Genomic DNA, 13,321 nt, shown 5'->3' with positions numbered 1-13,321 from the left:
CCTGCTGTAAAAGAAAAGAATCGGTCGATCGCATCTCTGAACCAGATCTTTTCAACCCGGATCTTTCGCTTGCCAGCCCACCCCTCCAACCGCCTCAACCATTAAGCTTTCTAGGCCGTCGACGATTCCTACTTCCCTTGAACCTCGTAACCTACAATATGGTTGCCGTCTACACTGCTGAGATATCTCTAAGGCCGACGAGAGAGAACGACTGACTTTAACTAACTCGTACACGAAGCGTTTTCAGGGGTCGAGGATGAAAGGGAGCGACGGGTCGTACGTAAGGGCTGAGAAACGTTTCCACACCTCTGCTGCGACCCTTTAGGTCTTCGATACGAATGTATTCGTTAAACACGGGTCACGAATTATACGTGATATCAGAAAGAGAAATTCGAGTAACCTTTACCTACATTTCCAATTTAATAAAAAGCTCGAAATCGAAGTTAAATAGAAAGTTGTCGATAGCACACGTGAATCGAGCCAGAATAAAACCAAAGGCAGCGAACGCTGCGTGGTTCGTTTGCGAAGATCCCGGTCTTCGTTTCGAAATTATGAACCGTCTTTCGCAGAATACGGCTTTGAAAAACTGTGGCAATTTTGAGAGCATTCAATCCGTATCGATCTTCCGGAGCAGAAAGTACGAACCTCGCCGTTGGTGAATCGAGCGTTTCACTAAGTTCGGTATTAATTAGCGAGCGATGCTGGCACGAGCGAAATCGGCGTAAAAGTTGGAAAAATAAATTAACAAGGGACTGGTATGCGGCGAAGGCTCGACGTGCCTCCATTCGTCGAATCAATTTTATACTCGCTTTCATTTATCCGATTTCGAGCAGCGAAAGTAACGCAATTATTTCGCGGCCTTTTTATCGAAACTCGACCGTGTTCTCGGACGGATTAACGGCCGTAACGAAATAGTGACTCACGACGGGGGCGGACTTTCCTCGTCGATCGTCGTGTTTTCGTCTCGCGTTGGTTGCGACGATATACTATCCGCGGTTGACTCACTGGCTCGACGATTCGTTATTTTTTCGACGAAATATCGAACACGGGTCTTGAAATTATTGGGTCTGCTCGTGTGTTGCTTCTGTTTCGAAATAGAAGTCGGAAATGACGCTCGCTTTCCAATTTTGTATGTTCTATGTATATTTGCGTTGCTCCACGCCATCAAAAATGGCATGTTTCGGTGTCTCTCGAACTGCACTTTTTCGCAAACCTTGGAAAATATACATATATATCTTTAGGGAATATTCGTTGGCACACCCCAAAAATTGATTTTTTCGATCCCCTATAACGGTTAAACCCCATCGAGGAATACAGAATTAGTGTATTTCACGGGATTTAAAGTATAAAACAAGCGAGACGAGTGCAGCAGTATCCACGAGTCGGAACGAATACGAAACAGATGGCCACCGATGCACAAGAACTAAACCCATATGACGGGAGATATACTGTTTCTTTTAAAAGCATTTTTGTATCGCAGTCGAATATTTCGATTACTGGAATGAACTGTATGATGCGTTTTTTAAGAAAATATTGACAAACGGAGTCGATAAATCAAAATCGAATAACCTTCTTCGCATTGCGGTCTGCAAACACGATTACACTCTCGCGAACACGATGCAACGAGGGTTAATTATTTTCCTAACCGTTCCGATTATTTAATATTTATGGACTCGACGGTTCGCCGCGCACAATTACTTCTGAAATCGATCGATTAGTTTTCTTTCAACGTGAAAATTAATTCTGGCTGGCTGATTGCCTCGCGGCGGAGTTTCAATTCCGAAAAGTCTCGCGCGCGCGCGTCGTTGCATGCGATCATCGCTGCACGCCGGAAAGCCGACGTATAATTATGGTCCAGGACGATGTTCCACGGACGAACCGTCGCCCGTTGTTTGAATCGAACAAAGCTGGAATGGATAATGAGGGTAATTAAACGAATTTAACCGGTCCCTTCTCCTGTCGTTCTTTAGACGAACCGCGAGGATTCCGATGCTCCAGAAACCAGTGAATGCGAACACCCTGGGACTTCTCGTTTTCCACGATCTTTCAACCCCCTTTCCCCCGGATACCCCGTCTCGCTTCTTTTCGTCCCGCTGGAATTCGTTGTCCTTTTTTGTCCCTACTTCTCCCGACGCTCGTCCCTCCATTTTACATTCGGAGACTCATTACACAGCGTCTTCGGTAATTAATCCGTCTTACTGGTATAAACGCGGCCCCGTTCCCACGTTTATGTCAGATGAACGGGAACGTCGAAAAAGGTACAAAAAAAAAAAAAAAAAATGAAAAGAGAGAAACGACTCGGGACGGAAGGCATCCGAAGTAATTTAACTTCGCAATTGACACGGTTTAGATGCTGAGTGTAAACGCATTGTATCAAAGTTGAAGCGTAAACCGTCCAATGCTCAATTTACCTGGAGAAATTTTCGTGCCCACGGGCTAAACCAGCGTCTCTCAAACTGAACTTGGCCAGAGCGCCGATGAGAACTCTCGGAATAGAGGTTGCTTGGTAAAATAAAATGAGGATTTACCCGAGTGGATTTTTGTGTTATTAAAAATACCCGTTGCAGGGTTTGTTTCAAGTTATAGAAGTACGAAGAAGAAAGTACCTGATATACGAGTTTCGCAATCGCAACGTATTCTCATTACGTTCGACAAAAATATTAAATAAGTTTGAGAAACATCCATTCGTGAATAATTTTAATGAAAATATCAAACCCATTACGCGGCGAATTTAATAATTCAGTAGGAGGTTCGCCAAAAGTTTTTCTCGATGGAGTAGGTTCGAGGATGGTGCGGTTTGAGAAACACTGGGCTAAACGAGGAACACCACTCGCGCCAGACGATATTTCGAATTTTTTCTTGTTTTGTTTTCCCGTGCTACCACCGCGAGTTTGTCGGATTACGCGATACCCTTTAAACAGATTTTCCTTTCCACATCGCGAGAAGTCTATAAATCCCGGCCGATGGGTTTCCTCGGAGCTCGTTTACCTTCTCGTTGCAATTCCAATTTTCTTCTTCCGCCTCGATCGGCACTTTTTAAATCGACGTGGAAATTACATCGACTCGGTAGCTGGTACGCCGTCGAGTTTGAATATCGGTCCGTCGTCGAGTCGAAAGTTAATAATTATCGAAAATTGGAAAGGTCAGGATCTGTACGCCGTAAACGTGTTTGCCAGTAATTACGTCCTTCCTTTGTAAACGTTTAGCATACAAATGCTTGTCCACGGATCGAAAAATAAACTCGCGTTTATGGCCGATAAGCATTCGACAAAAGTCCGATATCGTTGCAGAATTTCCAAGTTCTTCGATAAAAAAGTTAATACATTAAGAGATATTTGTTTTTAAAGGGCGGAAGATTATTATCTAATAAGTATGAGCGTTAGAATAATAATACGAGGAAACTGTTTTATGGTTGCGAATACGGGGAACCCGTGGCTAACTACAATCACGGAGAACGTTCATTATGAAATTTATCCTCTAAGCTATTACAACTACTTATGTATCATCGAAAAAGAGTAAAGCATTATTTGCAAAAAATTGACCCCGACTACACGGGAAACTTGGTATTAATTAACGACAGGTATAGACTCTCGAGAAATAAAGCGTGACCCGTTGGGGGGTCCGTATGACCCCCGTTGAGAATCCCTGATCTACAGGCCGATACTACAGCTCCCGACAGGTTCTCAATCTCTGAGAATGATCATGGCGCATCGCCAATTCCGAACGCCACATCGCATAGATTCTCTTTCTACGCCGCTAAGAATATCTACCGCGATACAAAGTTACCAGGTACCTCTGACACGTCTATCTTTAATTTATGTGTATTTATTAATAAGAATTCGGAGCTGAATTCAAGGATGTGACTTGGATAGAATACTTCAGAAATGATTTTGGAACTAGTACTGGAAGAAGTTCTAAGGCCAAAATTTTGTATCGAGATTGAGATTGATTCGCACGAGGACATGTACTGTTGGCTGCTGGATAGTTGGCAAAGCAGCTCAATTGGCTGTCACGTAACGGTGATACCTCTACCCACACGCATTTTCGGTATTGACCGAGGCAAAAGCTACCGGGTGACGAAAACCGTGAACAAGATAGATAGATAGATAGATAGAGAGAGATAGAGAGAGAGAGAGAGAGAGAAATAGTAACCATTGGCGTAACGTTAACCCTTGGACATTGGACGCTCGCACGAACGACGGACCCAGGTCACTATTCAGACATTAAAATACGACTATACAGTGTGGCTTCTTGAGAAAAAGAGGGGACCTTGTGGAGGTTTAGGCGGATCCTCGCCAACTATCCAGCAACGGATCTTACATGTATTCTTTAACCCGAGCATCGTGCAATTCGCGAATATATGTATAAATAACGAGGTTTCCGCCACTAAGAATTAACGTGTACCCTCTGTTAATTACAATTGCAACGATCTCGCTCGCCGGCGGAACTAGTCCTTACAAGATTAATTTGTTACGAGGGACGAGGGTATATCGTGAGAGAGAATCGAACAGCATTGCATGATAATCCCGTGGTTCAACAACGCGGTGCATTTATACGCCACTTAGCCGCTTAAAAGTTCATCAGGGTCGGCAATTACTCGACAGCGGCGCTAACCGACAATCGTTATTTTTCCTTTCATCTCCGCTGTTCACGGGGCGAGAAATGGTCGCGAGAATCGCGATTCGGTGCGCGTGTTATTTATGGCGGTTAATATTATTCCCGCGGACGCGACCGCGTTAATTAGAGCAACGATGATTTATCGTCGCGCGGCCAATGGCGGCGCACAAAAGCCAGGGGCTGCTACTCGGACGATCAGAAATAGGTTTCCGGTTCTCCGTTGAGTTCTCTCCGCGCAGCCATTGGCAATTCCAGTGCCGCGGTTCTATTGTTGATCAGCCACGATGAATAATTCCGGCGCTGCTCTGTCGACCGCCCGCGATCTATCTAGGTTCTGCCGTACACTGGTAGACACTGGGGTGGAGTTAGGGCTACCGACCGTACTCTTTCAAAAGAACGTTTACTCTTTTCCGGTTGCGCCACAATGGACTTTTACTCTTAGCCTATCGAAGCTAAATGTACTCTTTTTGAAGTGACGAAACAAAAGAAAACAGGTTACGTATGCGACTCGAGAGGTCGTACTCTAAAACGGTGATTCCTGAACTGTTTGTACTCGCGACCCTTCCTCGACGAGTTAAAAGTACGAGCTGAAGGAAAAGTTGTTCAATTTTAGTTCAAGTTCGTTATAATTTTACCAAACGTAGTAGAAATGTTACCACACCGTGGCTAGACTATGTTCAATTCAGCATGTAATACGGATTGAAGCAGAAAAGAAAAACAAACGTTTCCCTCTTCTACTATCCGTAGAAGGAAAAACTGGCTTCCCAGGAATAGATTTCCAGTTCTCGTCGAGTCATTGACGATTCCAGCGTCGCGACGCCGTTGTTGATCAGCCACAATGAATAATTCCGTCGCGCGAGCACACTTGGCCGCTGATCCAGCTGCGGATAGTCGAGTTTGCTGAAACTGGCCGCTCGGTTCGCGACGTGCTCCCCGTGGAAACCGAGTTATCGTTAGGTCGTTACATCTGAGACGTAAGTTAGCTTAGTTGCCAGTGCGCCGCGAGAATTAAGCAAATTATATTGCGACCGGGAGTGCCGACTAGTTTCGAGCATGACCGATTCGGCTCGATGGAAACCGAGGAAACCCCCGGTTACGTGATTTCCTAATCGATAATTGCCCCCTTCGGACCGTCCTCCGATGTTTTGCTCCTGCTGAACCCGAGCAAACAATCGTACAATATTCCAGGAAAGCGGACGTAACTTCCGTCGGTTAATTTGTAGCGCATGGACGATAAAAAGGACGCCGCGTAAATATTTGGAGTTCGCCAGAACTTCGATAATTGTAGGTAAACGGCGCTGGAAATTCCTGCGAGTATCGCGATTGGCGCAACGATCGAGGAAACCAGTCCAACGTGCTGGAGCCCCTGCGACTGCATCACGATCCTGCGTGCAACTAATTGAATCTCCAAAGTTTCAGGAAATTCAAAGAGAAAGCGCGCAATCTTCCCAATATTTGTCAACCCAAAAAAATCGAAAAGCACCGTCAAACATCCGCGTTCCAGCAATCGCGCGGCCCAGCCGGTTTAGCTCGAAAGACGACAATGACGGGACGATGAACGTCGCCAAGCAGCGAGCAGTCGAACAGCGGCTCCGTTTCTCGAGGGGCGAGATCTCTCGACTTTTTCAAGACGAGCCCAGACCCGTTTGTTCCGCGGGATGTATTCACAGTGCCCGGCATCCGTCTTCCCTTTCTCCCGCGCCGATTCACAGACGTCTTTCGAGGCGTTGCAACGAGGAACGCAAGGACAATAAAACGCGGGAGCTGCAGTCGGCGTCTGGGGAACGAGAATGGCGGATAAATATACAGAGTATAAAATAGGCCGCGCTGGTAATACCGCCAAGGGTAGGAGAAGCATTAAAATGGGAGAAGGGCGGGAGCGAGAGAGCGAGAGAATGGAGGGAAAAAAAAAGAAGCGAGAAGAGGGAAGGTTGGCTGGGGTACAACCGACAGGACCGACACTCGCTACGGAGCCTGGGCTCACCCTGTTGGACCATTACCCCTTTTTATTATTTTCCGACTAAAACAAAGGGAGCCCTTTTGCCCGGCCCGGTTAGTTGACCGACTTGCACCAGAAAACTTCAGCCTCGAGATTAATTGCGCCCTCTCCCTTCTTCCATCGTTCCACCCTCCTTCGCCGCTCTGGCTTCTTCCCCATTCTCGGCGTCCCTTCGCCCCTTTTATCATCCTATTTCCCTCGATCTCTCCTCCGGGGAAGGTCCTTGAGAAAGTTCACGAATGGCGAACGACTCGACTCGGCCTGGGGATAGAGGGAAGAAGAGGGCGAGACGGAGAATAGCCGAGGCTGGAAATCCCCCTGTCGTACGACGGGGGGCCGAGAGAGAGGCCACGGTTTTATCAACGGCTCCAGCTAGCGCATCCACCCGCGGTTTATCGCGCTCAGACTTCATCCATTCAACGAACGTGTCACCGTTACCTATTTACGTGAGTGGCGCCGCGCTGATCCTCGCAATCGGCTTAAAAACCGTGACTAAACAGCCGGGTGACACGCTTCACGAGGATCGGGGCAAATGTTTGCACTCCGACGGATTTAATTGCGCGGTGTTTAAGACCGAACCCCCGACGGAATCGCTTGTTTGGCCAGAGTCTCGAAAGAGACCATCTAGCGGTGAAATCGATTCTTAGCTCTTCGGAAGCTGAAGGAGGTTGCGCGAAAGATGGGTCTACGAAACGGAACGGAGAAGACTAGAGAGAATGGCCATTGGGAACTACTCCAGCTAGTACTTGCATTTCTAACGAATCGATAGGGGTGCGTGGACGTGACAGATCTGTTCATCATTAGGTTTTCTGTAGTTCTATTCTTAGATCTTTAGAACTGTGAAGATTGAAATCGCCCAAAGGTTCTAAATAAACATTAATTTGGTTTTAAAAAAGAAGTTCTTTTTTAGCGAGTAATACGTACCCTATTTGTACGTGATAAATGCGTTTTCAGGAGGCAAGGTCGGACCCGACCCACCGTAGGAGAGGAGGGTTAACATTATTCACACGCGAGAGTCGACAATGAAAAATGAAAAGTAGAACGTTTTATTTGAAAAGTAGGTCACAAATGCGTGATCGTAGGACCATCCAGCCGAAAGTAGGACGCACGGCACTCCCGGACCAATGCCGGAGCGATATCCATTCTTAGAACGAAGGATCCGTTCAAAGGTATCGACGTCGAGGCGAGGACTTATGGAAACAGGAACGAGCGGAAAGCCCTCGGGCAGGGAACGTGGGAGGTACCTCCGCAGCTTCAACCCGGAAATTCGTTTGTTTTTCGTTTTACGTGTGGAGGAATCGTGTGGACCGGCGCGACGAAACTGCCACCGAAGTCTGGTTTTTATTTCGTTTCGGCAAACGACTCCGCGCGCCAAGATCAATAGCCGCGCCGAGTGCGATGCAGCAATTTGTTTCACTTTGTATTCAAAATGTAATAAACAGCCGGTCGACGAACGCTGAATAAAGTCGTTTCGAAATGCTTTATTTTCTCGGAGCGTTCCGCGTTCCCATTTCGCGCTGAGCCACGTTTGATACGTTCAAGTTGACGGCTCTATTATCGCGCTCGCAGCTTTTTTTCTCTCTCTCTCCATCATGACGAGGAATACTTTTTGCGCAACGTTTAATGGCAACAACGACAACAATACGGAAGAAAAGAGCCCTTTCAAATCGAGGCACGCGGAGCTGCTTTATCGATCTCATCGGGCGTTTTTATGCACGACTTCTATCGCGAATCGAACCGTATCCGTGGCTCCGAGGGAAGACGAGTTAGGGAAGATACGCGCCTCGGACCTCGCTCCAATAATTTCGCTGCAGAAAATTCTCCGTCGTCGAATAAAAGAAAACTATCGGGACCGTTCAAGACGCTCGAGAGAAATTTAGAAAATAACAGACTTCCCCATGAACGGGACGTAAGCTTGCAATTCGTAAATAACAAATTAACAAACGTGGAAGACGACGAATCAGAAACGCTGCGTAGTACGATCGAAGCGCAAATAAAAGATACAAAAACGCGAAAGTGTTGTTTAGCGGGACGAAGACACAGATAATGCGGGTATTTATAAAAATGTGTATTTACTGGAGAAGGGGTCCCGATGAGTTCCTCGAAACCGCCAGGGGGATTCATTTCCTGCGGTTGCCGTTCGACGGTTCCATGAAAACGTCTATGGCGCTCTGCGGGTCGTTATTTTTGAGCTCGCTGCAAAGGGAAGCTCGCGGAATCGAAAGCAACGAGCTTCCTCGGCGAATTTTTACTACGGTCTGTCATAGGAAACGTCGACGCTGCGATTTCAACGCGACGCCATCGCGGAATCCTATTTTTTGCGCGGCTCCTTCGATGTTTGAGCAATGCTCCGCGTTAAAACGATTCTCCCTTCTGTTTGCTCAACTCGATTCCAGTAACGAGTTTCAGTCTCGATAAAAAGGGAACGCGGTTGGCGGGTAATGCGTCACGGATATGAGATTACAACGTCGGAACCTGCATTTCTTGCGCAACCAGACGTCGGTGAGGGAGTCGCTTTATTTCATTTCTGCTGTTATACGGTTAACTCCGAAAACACCCACGAGGGCACACTGGGGAACGAAGTCGATGAAACTTTACAAAAATGTTCATCGTCTCGCGAACTTTGCGAGAGGTAAGGTTCATTGAAAAATAAGAAGGCAATCAGCAGAGTCGTCGCCACCAAGAGTACCTATCCGGTGAAAGCGTCGAGTCACTCCTCGATCTTTAATCTATCTAGGTTTAACTCACCCTATAAAACCATAAAACGTACTTCACCGGCGACCCGGTTCGATATCGAAGAATTAAATCTCAATAAAGAATGGAAGTGGTATTCGGAATGATAAACTTCGATGAGGAGTATCGGAATATAAAACGATATCAAGAATTGATCTCCTAGAGAAGAAATTTTGTTCGCACAATAGCAGAGCGTGAACTGCGCGAAAAAGCGATCGCGCGTCAACGGAATTATCGCGTTGGTGAAATATCGTAGGCGAAGTGTACTGTTAAAACCTGGATAAACCATTTATTCTGAAAAGTATTGTCAACCGTTTAAATGAACTGCTTCGCGCGAAAACCCCGAGATCAACGAATGGAGAGCAGCTTTTCGTTAAGATCTCGCGCGCAACAAATGGGCAAAATAAATTTAAGAAAAAACATGGGATACAGGAATAATTTATTCCATACCTCTATCGTAATCGTCTCGACGGACTCGTTACACGACGAATCTTGGCCCAGATGCAACCGGATTTTGATAATAACGAAACTGCCGGAGGTAACGCGGCATCGCGAAGGATAAAGCGAGCGTCGCGACAATTCGGTAATAACCTCGGTGTCTTAGTTGGTCAAAAGAAGAAAAAGCTCGGCGAGGACGATGCGCGTCGCAAAAAGCCATGAACTGGCACGAAATAGCGCACTCTTCATGGTACAACACTCGGTGGCAGAGCCGCGCATCCATTCTCGTGTGGCCGGACGTCTACTCGGTGTTCTGTTAAAACGTCAAGCGGCCGCTGGGCTGCAATATTGCGTCGTTATTTGATTTCGCAGCAGCGCAATGTTTCGTGCACATCTTTTTCCAACGTCTCGGTAGGAAACGTTATCTCGTGCTTTTTATGAAGCCTACCAGTAGAACCGTAGAATTACCACGCGGTAGCTTTCATTCTGAGTTATAGTAACGCGCGGGACCGTAAGGGGATGAATCGTGGCAGCTGGACGTATGATAAATAGAAAAGGATAAGTCGACGATGTTGACGCGGAAAATATAGTTCCGAGCGATTTCGATAGAGCTCCTCGGTAAAATATGGAGTCGATGCGCGAGTTCGAGAGGTTTACCTTCTTGCGAGAATTTTTCATAAAATACACCACGAGTGTGGATCGATTTTAAGTAAGGATCCATGGAACGAATTGTTCTTTCACCTGCTGGTAATAACAACGTCACGAGCAACCAATCGTAGATACGTTAAGGATGCTAACGTGACAACGTAACGATGAAGGCACCGATGTTTTTTAAATTAACCATTTGGAATTTCAAAAAACTTCTCGGTCGTGTCGAGTAAGTTGCGTTTTCGTATCCTCTTTCGATTTTTCGATTTTTCACGTGAATTTTAATGTTCACAAATTATTTCCACCACTTTCTTCTACCACAAAAAAAGTGACCCTTTTTTTCATATTTCGATGTTCCAAGCCCCTTGAACGGGTATTAACGGGCCGACAGGGGAGAAAAGGGACATCGGGAAGCAGCGTGCTCGAGAAGGCTTAATGCTCCCTACCGGGCTTGTCCCTGTTGATTAGGAATTTTTACCACGGGCACTTTATCTGGCAATTACTCTTTGTTCACGAAGCAAATATTTCACGGAGCGAAGTTTCAAGCGGCCGCGATAAATAAGGGCGGACGAGGCGGCGTGAGGTGGTTGGGCGAGATGAAAAAGCGCGAAAGTTAGATGACACGGTTACTCGTGCCTCTGAAAGTAAGTTAACACGACGAGGACGTAGGAAGCCAGAAATTTTAACGGGCCAGCAGCAACAGCGGCAGCAGCCAGCAGATATCCGCTTTCATGAAAATGAATACGCGACGTCCATTCGCAGCGAACGCGACCGGCCCCCGAACTTTCGGGCTTCATTCGATTTATTTACATTAAAGCACGCCGTGCACATAAATTTACCCCGTTTTTTTTTTTTCTTTCTCGTTATTCGTTTATTTTCGTTCCCCGCGTGCTTTTTCTCGTCCGTTTCCTGTCCGCGTAAATGACGGACGCACGGGCATTAACGAAACGCGCGACGCGGAAACGCAAACACGATATTATTTCCCCTTCGATGCGAAGCTGGTTTAATAATTCAACGACGCAACTAGTAGACCTCGCTGGTTCACGCAAATGAAATCATCGGACTCATCGGTTTAAACTTCGACTGTCTTCCACTGTGCTCTGGGATATGTTGTTCCGTTTGAGGGGCATAGAAACTGAAACTGGTCGATCCTTAATCATCCCCTCGAGTCGAAGGAACATGAATAAGGGCGGTGGTGATTCTTGATCACGAATTCGATTGATGTCCGAGGCTGCGACTGCGAAAGTTTCCATTATCTTTCGCGTGGACCCCGTGGAAAGCACGAAAAAGCCTTCCCTCCGAGTGCGATAAATCTTTCAACGTAGAGGGAGTGGATTCAATGCGCATCCGCCAGTAATTAACCCGTCACGATTCCGACCGAGGGAAAAAAAGTGGTGGGGGGCGAAAAATTGCGCGGACAAACGGGCGTAAATATTAACGGAAAAGCCACGGTGGGGTTGGGATAGGCAGCGGCGAACGGGGGAGCGTTCGGTGTCTGAAAGAGACCCTGAATTCCCCATTGAGTCGACATTATTGCAGGTGCAACGCGAGGTCGTCGGGTCGTCGTCCACAAAAAGCATTAGCGGCCGTGAGGGCGCGAGTAAGGGCTCGCAGAAAGGAGTTCTTTCACCTTTATTAGCAAGTTCTTTCAATCTCGAGTGGTAGCGTGTCTCTTTTGTGCGGCCCTGTACCGGCGTTTGGGGCGTGGGACGAGGAAAGGGCGTCATGTGGCGGTAAGTGGGTGGGGTGTGAGACAAGGGGAAGAGGAGAAACCCCAAAAAAAAGAAAAAAATGAATGGTGATGCACAGATGCGACGGATGTGACGATGCTCCCCGGTCGAAGATGGACTCCGACAGTGTCTGCGTCCGCTATTGCACACGGTGTGTGCCACTCACGTCCGCCTAGCATGATGGTGTGGACGCGAACGAGTTACTTTGAGCGACCAGAGGAGCCTTAGAAGTTAAATGCGACTCGAGTGAAAGCTGATTCGTGACTGCAAGTGCTCGAGTGCCGATATACTTCGCATAGGGATAGGTCTGGGCGTAGTCGACTCGACCCTGAACTCGATTCATTGCTACCAGGATGGTTAAAATTAGGACTGACGCTGTCCGAATATTTCGAGATACGAGAAATGTCGAAATTCAAAACGTACGTATAAAGTCACGGTTTTTTTTTTTTTGGCCTCGTAGCAGTACATTCTTTCCAACGCAAGCCAAAGCGTGTCATTCAGATTTTTCATAAAAATTCGTAAAAATTCCTTCCACCCTGAGCCGAGATTACAATTTTTAATTTCCACAAATCGTGTCCAGCGCAACGAAAACCACAAACGAATATTTTAAAAATTATTCGATTTTCCAGCGGATAACCCAATTTCGTGATTCGTTGTCAACGCGACACTCGCGATATTTTTACGTACCCAATTTCAGCTTACTTGGCGTTCAATTTAAAATTTTGCTACGTGCTTTTTTTCGAGTCGTCAACCAAACCAGCGTATTTTCTGAACGTAAAATCAACTTCTGTATCGGTACGCGTAATACCTTGATGCGTACCATTTGACTTGAAAGCGATCTTGATGGGATGGATTCGATACCAATTTGCACGCGCAATGATAATTTTACGCTTGTCAGGACAGACACAAGGTGTCGTGCGGATGGAACTTCCATCACCCGTCGGTCAATGTTTGATCGGACGTACGTTTCATTGCGATCGTCGGTTAATGACGTAATTAAACCGGTGTACGGACCGCGGGCAAGGAGCGCGACATTAATTAACGGAAACCTGTGTAGTCGGCGTAAAACAAACGAGGCACGGTGTGGCCGTTCATTTTTGTAATGATATGAGAGCGAGAGCGAGAGCGAGAGCGAGAGCGAGAGCGAGAGCGAGAG

General features: G+C 46.8%; 1 protein-coding gene across 3 annotated transcripts in view; it reads right to left on the bottom strand.

Annotated features, from left to right (window-relative positions):
- LOC128887472 (irregular chiasm C-roughest protein-like) overlaps positions 1-13,321 on the bottom strand; it is a 216,414-nt gene that overhangs the window by 202,558 nt on the left and 535 nt on the right. The gene's annotated exons all lie outside the window — the stretch shown is intronic.

This window comes from Hylaeus anthracinus, unplaced genomic scaffold, assembly GCF_026225885.1.
Source record: "Hylaeus anthracinus isolate JK02 unplaced genomic scaffold, UHH_iyHylAnth1.0_haploid 11989, whole genome shotgun sequence".
Taxonomy (NCBI): domain Eukaryota; kingdom Metazoa; phylum Arthropoda; class Insecta; order Hymenoptera; family Colletidae; genus Hylaeus; species Hylaeus anthracinus.
This window is presented reverse-complemented; position numbering and strand designations above follow the sequence as displayed.